The sequence below is a fragment of the Solanum pennellii genome, chromosome 10 (assembly GCF_001406875.1).
Source record: "Solanum pennellii chromosome 10, SPENNV200".
NCBI classification, from domain to species: Eukaryota; Viridiplantae; Streptophyta; class Magnoliopsida; order Solanales; family Solanaceae; genus Solanum; species Solanum pennellii.
Genome location: NC_028646.1, coordinates 6,257,647 through 6,267,073, shown reverse-complemented (window position 1 = coordinate 6,267,073; position 9,427 = coordinate 6,257,647). Strand labels below are relative to the sequence as shown.

General features: G+C 30.7%; 2 non-coding genes and 1 pseudogene across 2 annotated transcripts; 2 read left to right on the top strand and 1 right to left on the bottom strand.

Annotated features, from left to right (window-relative positions):
* Nucleotides 1–4,203: 4,203 nt before the first annotated feature.
* LOC114074459 lies at nt 4,204–7,926 on the bottom strand (annotated as a pseudogene).
* TRNAG-GCC lies at nt 4,209–4,279 on the top strand. Its single transcript has one exon. It is a non-coding gene; the product is annotated as a tRNA-Gly (tRNA).
* On the top strand, nt 4,290–4,375 carry LOC114074518. Its single transcript, XR_003574946.1, has one exon. It is a non-coding gene; the product is annotated as a small nucleolar RNA snoR114 (small nucleolar RNA).
* Nucleotides 7,927–9,427: the final 1,501 nt, after the last annotated feature.

Genomic DNA, 9,427 nt, shown 5'->3' with positions numbered 1-9,427 from the left:
TAATATTATTAGGATGTCTATTTAAATAAAGAGTCAATTTCCTAAATGATCACCCAAATTTAGAGAATAGTCTTGAAATATCATTTATGTTTCATTTAGGATAAAAATATCTTTCAATTATCACTATTTTTCTTCAGATATACTTGACACTTTAAAAGCCTCACTTTCTCCTAGTTGGCATGACATGTCATAAGCGTCTTTTTTTAATAATAGACTAATTTGATTCATCAAACCCATTTAACTCTCTCTCTCTCTCTCTCTCTCTCTCTCTCTCTCTATATATATATATATATATATATATATATAGATATATATATATATATACGTTATTTTATTTGTCTTAATTTAATATTTTAAATTATTAATTATTGTGATTTATTCTACTTTTATTTTTATGTAAATTCGAATAATATATGTTATTTTTGTTCCAATTTTTTGTGAGCACGTATGAGATTTTGAGAGCTTAACTAAATTTTTTTTATATGTTTTTAAATATCTTAAGACCTATATATGTTGATTATGTCAAATCTTGTGATAATCTCGCAGATCCTCTTACTAAGGCCTTAACGAGAGAAAAGGACTGGAGCACATCGAGGGGGATGAGATTGAAGCCTATAAATTCTTGAGTCATATATAAGGAAACCCAACCTGGGGACTATAGATCCTATAACCAGGATCAAAGGGAAAAAACTAATCATACGATGACTTGTTGTGAAAAATGCACTATCTTTTTATTCCCTCCCTATAATGTGAGTGCATTGTTTCCTATAGTTTGTGAAGGTTAAGTTGTTAAAAACTCTTAATGAAAATCTGTAGCCAGTATGGCAAGGGCGGAGCTGCAGCTAACGAAGGGTGCGCAAGTGAACACCCTTCGTCGGAAAGTTATACTGTACCTACGAGACAAATTTACGATATTTTTAATATATATTTAGGTTTGCACACACTTGAGTAATTATAGGAGCTAACTCAATGGTAAAATGAGTGCTGGAAGTGCGAAGCGGAAGGTTGAGGGTTTGATTCTTGGTCCCTTCAAGTGTTTTTAAACATTTTTATTAGTCAAAATTCACATCAAGGAGTACTTTTTAAAATGGCTGACTCCGCCACTATAGTATGGGTGGAGTGTTAAGTTTACAGGAGCACTCTCGACAAATTTCACCTATGTGATGTGTGGAAGTAGGTCGCATCCTATGAGAATTGGGCTTATTCTCAAAAGCACACATGAAATCGAGATAGCACATGACCATAACATGGTGGCTTTAAAGCTCATGTCAATACCTTAATTATTATGCGTGAGCAGTGATATTTTATTTCCCTCAAACAGTCATAGTTCAAGTTTGAGATCACCACGACTCTGGAACAAGAATTATTGTTTCACTAAGTGGAGGTTCAATGCAGAACACACCTTCATGATGCATAATAATCTTCCTTCAATTGATATATTCTCTTGGTTAATATTATAATGAGTGGGTGATTGTTGGTTTGGGAGCATTTTAATACTAGTAAATAATGGTTAAGGTGCATATCTCTCATTCATCCTGCAGCTATTCCTAGCAGAATGTTAGTGGCTACTTTAATTGTATTTTGGAATCAATGTTTTGAGGCTTAATTACCAATTACTTGACGTTTCTGACATTGACCGTGTGTGTCACTTATTTGTTGCATTACTTCATCTTGGAGTTATTGTTTGTTATGGTACAATATTTCTTGTTAGCACTCTTAGTCGTTGGTGGCCTTTGCCATTTATTCTTCATTCTTTATTCTTTATTATTCGTTGTAACATATGTAACTTGTAAGATCATTATCTTTACTATGTACGATCCCATTATCTTCATATTCATTGTTAGGAAGATTTCTTCTAATATAAATACTGATGATTTTCATTTTATTTATAATAGAGAATACGCAAGAAAATATAAGGTGCATAAAGTTTGTCAAAAAGAAACTTCTTATTAGTTGAAGGGAGGTGCTTTTTTTTTTTTTGAGTTTTGGCCTCAACTCTTGTCCAGAGTCGTTCAGTTATACTTTGTGAATGTTGTTATATGCTGGAGGGGACAAGTCAAAGATCAGAGCACTACTGCTGGACCGGTGAAAACATTTCTTGCAGTGAGCTTGAATCTCCTTAAAGAAAGTGAGATATCTGTGCCTCAGCCAAAAGAGATCTAACTCTTCATTTTATTTTCAACTGTAATTTTATTATCTCGTAAGTTTTTCACTAATATTATCAGTTTTTTTTATTGTTGGCACCATTACTCTGGTCAAGGGGAAATCTCTGTGATTATGAATTTTCCTTATACCTTTCTTAACTAATTCCTATAACAGTATTACTTAATTCTTTACAGTAATTCTGGATCTAGGAATTCAATTTTTTTTTGGAAACAAAACTTTGTTTGTCTTATCTTGTTTGATTTGTTTTCCCTAATTAAGAGAAAGATTTATGTTATTAATGATTTCATCCTCTTTACAACATAAGCAACATTGTTCTGTTGATTTGAGGAGTGGGAGTTCTAGATTTTTGATAGTGCTGCTCGAATTGTTGATCCTGGTCTTCTTCTTGATCTGCTCCCAACCTGTTAGTATCTTTTTGGCGTAATTCAAATTTCTACGTGGTAGTTCTATGTACTTTTCAATTTTGCATTAGTTAGGTAGTTGGAAATCTCTATGGAAAGCACACATGTACGTTGTTTCTCTAAACTTCAGATGTGTTGAATGCTCTAACTCCTTAATCTTATGGCGAGAGGGGAGGCAAGACAAGGCAAGGTCATCTATGCATTTTATTAAAAAATTGACTCATCTATGAATTTTCATTTGAGAACGGATTGTTAACCGTAAACAATTACAACTTTACAAAAACCATTTTATACAAGTAATTAATTATGATTTAACCACGTCATTAATTAAAAAAATTCTTTATTTAAAAAAAAAATTCAAATCATCTCACTTTAAAGAAAAGCTCATATCATTTGTTCAAAAAATTCTCATTTATATCGTTTAAGTTAACAAATAACAATATGCATAAATAAATCTTCTTTCAAAAAAAAAAAAATATAAATAAATCTTTTCTCAAAGTTCGATAATATATTTAAACTTTTATTCGTAAAAAGTACAATTAAGTTGATAAAAAAAGAAAGACAAACCAGTGGCCAAAAACAACATAGCTACAAGGAAGAAAGTTTCAAACAAACGTAGGGAGTTTCCTATATTTAGAGAGAGAGGAAGGGGTAGTTTTAGAGAGAGAAGGGAGAAATAAGATATAATTTGAGAATTTTATGAGTAGACTAGAACTAGAAGGGGCCTTTTTATAGATACTCAGTTGTTGGATCAGGTCGGGTCAACAAATTTTTAATGGTGTAATAAAAAAAACTTATCGGGTTGGTATCGATTTTTACTATTGGTTAAATCAATAACCTATTAAGACGATAGTAAGTTACTACTATACCCTTCATAAATATAAAATATTAATAAGTTAACATAAGTAGACACTATATCAGTACTATACTACAGTCTAACCACTTTAGACGTCATGGTACTTCTAGTCCACATCAGAAATTCCATATTATGTTTTGGTTGTAACATGTTATTGTAGCCTATTATATCTACTTTTATTGATGTAATTTCTCATTATATTTCTTGTTTTACTATTTCAAAACATTACAATTGATTTGCTTGTCTCACAGTCTTGGCACACAATATCTTATTGGATTGTTATTGGTTTAGCGTAATTAAAAATCCAAAAATTAAAAAATTAAACCGATAATACATAAGACCAAACTGAATCGACCAATGCACACACTTAATTACTATAAATATTTTTTTTTGGAAAGTTTAATATAAGATATTATACTGGTAAGAGCAGATACCACACTTAATCATACATTTTCAATTTATTGATATAAAATATTCTAGGGGTGGTACCTTGCTGCTAAGTAGAGAAGATGAAATTTACTCCCAGGATCTTTTTATATGTCATCATTTTTATGATTAATTGGTTCGTAATACTTCTCATTTCATAAAATCAATGCATAAATAATTACAAAATTCTTTCTATTTTACCCATATGATTTAATAGTCTTGAAAATATTCATTTGACCAACATAGAAAACGAGTATGGGGTGACTAAGGATAGAATAGTAAACTTGCTTAGTTTCTTAATGCACGTAAATCTAAAACGATGACATAAATAAAAATGAAGGAAATATTATAGCATCAAAGCACCAGTGGTCTAGTGGTAGAATAGTACTCTGCCACGGTACAGACCCGGGTTCGAGTCCCGGCAGGTGCATTAGTTGGAAGTGCTATGAAGATAATTGTGCAAATGTGAAAACTTGGGTCTTCACCATGTCTGAAATACGTCGACAAAAAATAGCACATCTGAGCCATATCCCACTTCGTTTTCCACTATTTTTTAATGTTGTTAGAGATTAAAATATGAGAATCAAATTATTATATATTTGGTCATACTATAATTGACACTGTATAGGGTTCAACATTTTATGAGTTATAGGTAATAATATATAGTTCAGTATCTGATTTTAATTCAAATGTGCATTGGAATGGAACATCGTTGGACCCACAAGATAGTGTCACTTAGGTCGAAAAGGGTAGAAAATTATTAATAAAATAAGTTCAGGAGGGTAGGTTGAGGGAATACTTGTGAATTATCCGTATATTAGAGATACAATTAGGAGCCCAGACTTGGTAACGGGAAGATTTATGTTGAGTGAAACTCATAGAATTATTGTTCTTGATCTCTTTGATTAGTTGGAGAATCAGAAGGCTCAAATTAATAATGTAGAAGAGCGGGTGAAGATTAGGAGAAGAGAATTGTTTGACTCGATAGTTGACAGAGGTTTTGAAGCTTGGGCAAAGTGGACAACCCTTTCTTCCTTTTGATCAATGTTGTCCGTTTTGGCCAAGCTTCAAAACCTCTGTCAAAACTATGTTTACATCTGAATTCCAGATATTCAACCTCCTAATCAAACAACACTTTTCTCTTAATCTTCGCTTGTTCTTTTGTATTTTTATTAATTCAAGTCTTCTGATTCTCTAAGTGGTAAAAGGGATCAATAGCAATAATATTCTGAACCTCACTCAACACAAATTCTGTCATTATCAAATTTAAGCTTCTAACATATCTAAAATTCAATAAGGTGATTAATTAAAATTTTTGCGAGTCGGTGTAGTAGTTAGATCATTTTTACGTGTCTCACAACTCTGAATAACCTTCTACCAAATAGGTACTTATGTAGGTTTTCCATTTTATAATTTCGTGAGATTCACCAAACAAATATATGATACTTGCTCCCTGAATCTTAAATTTCATTTGTCAAGATTTAATTGATATATTTTCAGGGGAAATGGAAGTATATTGGTATTGACAACATTCAATTCTTCATTCAATGTAATGACTTAACAACATCTTTAAAGTCCACAAGCAATTATTACACTGATCTTATGAGAAAGTGTATCAACTAATTTTTATAAATCTCTTATAATTTGGAGCTAAACAAATCTTATGAAATGCCTTTTATTTAACATTTCTATTAAGCAAATTCAACTACCTTCTTCCTATAATTAATTTATTGAAGCAACGCTATACAACCAAATTAGAGAACAATGACTCAAAAGGCATAAAACAATTAGTCAATATAGGCGTAGAAAGAAATTTGACGAAAGAGTGGACACTTAACCGAACGAATTAAACATATATCATCATACTCTTAAACAGGAGAAAAAACTAGAATGAAACTAAGTATTAGTATTATTACCATCAGTAGTTAAACTTTTGTAGCCATCCAAAGAGTTGCAGCTGTCCCCTGAAATAGAAGATCCCAAACTTGAGGTCAGCCTAAAACAATTGAGTTTGAATTCTATTTCATATGTAATGCTACTCACAATTTCAGGAATTTCTACTCTATTTTGGATCATGAAATTGATGCAAATAAGATTAGCCTAGCTAGTACATTATCCTTTTTCCTTTCTAAGAAAATGTAGTATAGTAATAATACAGAAATAGGAATTCAACAACTGCAATAATACCTCAATCTTGAATTAGTTGGATTTTGCATATAAAATCTCAACATCAATTTTATTTCATCTCCACCATGTTTTCCAATACTTAATAATTTGTAGTACACCTTCGAATAAAAAACAGAGTCAGTTAAAAAACGAATTAATGAAGAAGCCAGATGGCTAAAAAAATGAACCTTTCAGAGTCAATTGAGAAACGAAACAATGAAGAAGCCAGATATGATGGCTAAAAAAAAGAACCTTTGAAAGTTGATCTCAACAGCAATAACAATAGCACCAACATCAAGGTAGGGAATGTTAATCCCTCATAACCAAAGGGGGAAGAAGCTACAGTTAGGGAGCACAAGATAGAACATCTCCGCAGAGGCGATGATAATAAGGAGAAGAATAGGCAGAGAGCACAAATTAGAAAACCCTATCATTTAGGGTTCTTTTATATTCACTTGGTCTGACCACTTTTGGGCCGACCAACTCTTTTTTTTGGTATATTTATATGTGGATCCGTTTAGGAGCCCATTCTTTTATTAAATAAAATGAATAATGAGTCCAGGCTTAAACTTAAAAAGGAAGATATTGGTAGTTTTCAATGTCAATTACGGTTTTCGGTCCATTCGACAACTATACTTGATTTTTTTGTTTCACCTTTGAGATCAAACAAACCCGACTTTATATATATGATTTTTACAATTATAATTTGTTATACATAAAAGTATTTATTTGTTTTAATTTTTAAAATATTTCTTATACGTTTTCATTGTTTTTTTTTTTTTTTATCTTTTATCATATTATTTCTAGTTTTTGAGACTTGAATTTTGAATGGTCCAATCAAGGTTATAGTCCATAGATATTAGTAACTCTAACAAAACTCAAATTAAAATCAAATCAATACTAGTGCAAAAAAAAGTTACTTCAACACTAAGAATGATAATAATATTTGTTCTTTAGTTTTACACAAGTGAACTCATCCCCGCTTCGCGAGATCATGCAAAATATAAATAATACACTAAATATTATTTAAATAGAGGTATTATATATATAATAATGTCTTTATCTTATCTTTTGTGGGTGTGCGTGTCCGTTTGTGTGCATGTGCGTGCGTGTGTGTGAATTTTAATTGAAAACTGTAAATACTTTTTGAGGGTTTCTTCTTACATGAAAATAATATAAAATAAAATAATTATATTATACATGATTACCTTCCTATAAATGTGTAGATGTATAATTTGGTTCCATAGGAAAAAACATTATTTTTTTACATGTAATTATCTTTTTTAGAAGTGAAGGAACATTCTTGTAATTTATAACGATTTCAAAATGAATTAATAACATAATTATACAATTTTCAAAGTAAAAAAAAAAAAGCAATAGAAGAAGAAGAAATAAATAAATATACTTTGAAAAAAGATTAGATATACTGAGTTTGTTTATTAAAATTAATATATATTTTTATTGTAAATAAGTAATGCATGTTATAACAATTAAATAGCGAGTAATTTATAATTCCCTCAGTATAAAAAATAAACTAATATTAGTCAATACTTTATATCATTTATTTGCGTAGTTAAATTGACTTTATTCATTTCAATCTTTTTCACCCTTCTCTAACATAATATGAATTGTACTTATGTTTAATGAATTGAATTTTGTAGAAATATAATAAACAATTATTATGGAGTCATATGAAATTAAATACAACTTGATCTTATGATGAAAAAGTAAGTTATATCCTTTCTTTATAATATCTATAACAATAATCATGTCTCAATTATTTTAAATAATATAAATATTTTTTTTGTGTATATAATTTTTACATGCATTTTCTCGATAGTTTTTATAACTTACATAACAAATGTCACGCCCGAGCTTAGACCCTGGGCGAGACCGGCACTGGGAAATCATTTCTTGCCCCCAAGCGAACCCTTGGCCTGACTTACTTAACTCAGAGGAAGAATAAACTCAACTTAAATAAGAATTAAGCATATTTAAAACAAATACTTCATAAATTAATCTGGCCAACAAGGACTTGAGTCTCAACAAGTAAATTAACTCCAAACTGTATTACTAACAGTCTACGAAGCCTCTAAACTGACTGAAGAGGGATGTTGGGACAGAACCCACAACATCCTAATGGACTAAGCTAGAAAAGAAATAAAAGGGATGTCCTCCGGAATGCAAGGAGGCTCACCAAGTGACTGTGGAGTGCTCAACTGGATCAACGGTGCGTTGCGTGTTGATCCTGGTTACCTGCTTTGCATCATGAAATGATGCAGACCAACTGGCATCAGTACATTGAATGTATGAGTATGCGAGTCGGAAAGCTAAACAACACTTAGACTTAAAAAGGAGAAGAAAGAACACTTACCTTGGCTCTGCTCAACTCATGATCTACTTACTCTTATTCAATATAAACAATTTAAAAGTGATTGCAATATAAAGAAATACTTACTGAAAGCATATTGTAAACTCTGAATGTATACAAGTATACAAAAAATATCTGAGATTTATTTAAAAATACAAATAACTAATGTATATGAAAATACAATACTTATATGGGAGCTTCTCTAACAGACAACCATCACTTAAGAGCTATAGTGATATACAGCGTTACTCGGCCCATGATGTGTGGTCCCAAACTTTGTCAGAATATAGGACCTGAACTGCCTAATGGATCCACTAGTAAACTATGAAGAGGCTTCATCTAAAAAGTATGACCCTTTTCTACCCATGATGACTACATAGTTTACATGGAGACTTGAGTTAATCTGAACTCGTATCTCCACATCGGTGCTCAATACTACTCTCAATATATATATATATATATATATATATATATATACATATATACACACATACACTGGCTCTTATATTTTTAAAACATACTAATTCTGTGATTTGAGATAAGTGCTCAAAATTTAGCTTTTAAAAAACTCTCTTGGAAAGCATAATTTCCTCTTTCTTTAATTAAAACTAGTGATATGCTCTGTGGAAGTCTAGCTTCCTTTCTTTCTCAAAAGTTAGAAAACATTTTAGTTTAAGCTCTGAGAGACTACTTAGTTCTCTTATAACTCTTGAGAACTGAACTCAACTTGATACTCTTTGCTTACTTGAAACTTAACTATAAAGGAATACTTAGTTCCCTTGTAGTTTTTAAGAATTTAACTCAACTCTTTACTCTTTCTTGACTTGAAACTTGATTGTTAAAACAAAGTTAAAATGTTTAATTAAGACTCTTGGAAACCTTTAATAACTTATCTTTAACTTACTTATTAACCTTAGACTTGACTTTTAACTTCCTTGACATTGATCTTAACTTTCATTGAATGAATTATGGATTCAAGGTTTTAATTTGAGTTCTAGATGATTTCTAGGTATTTAGATATCATTTGAAGTGATTAGAATT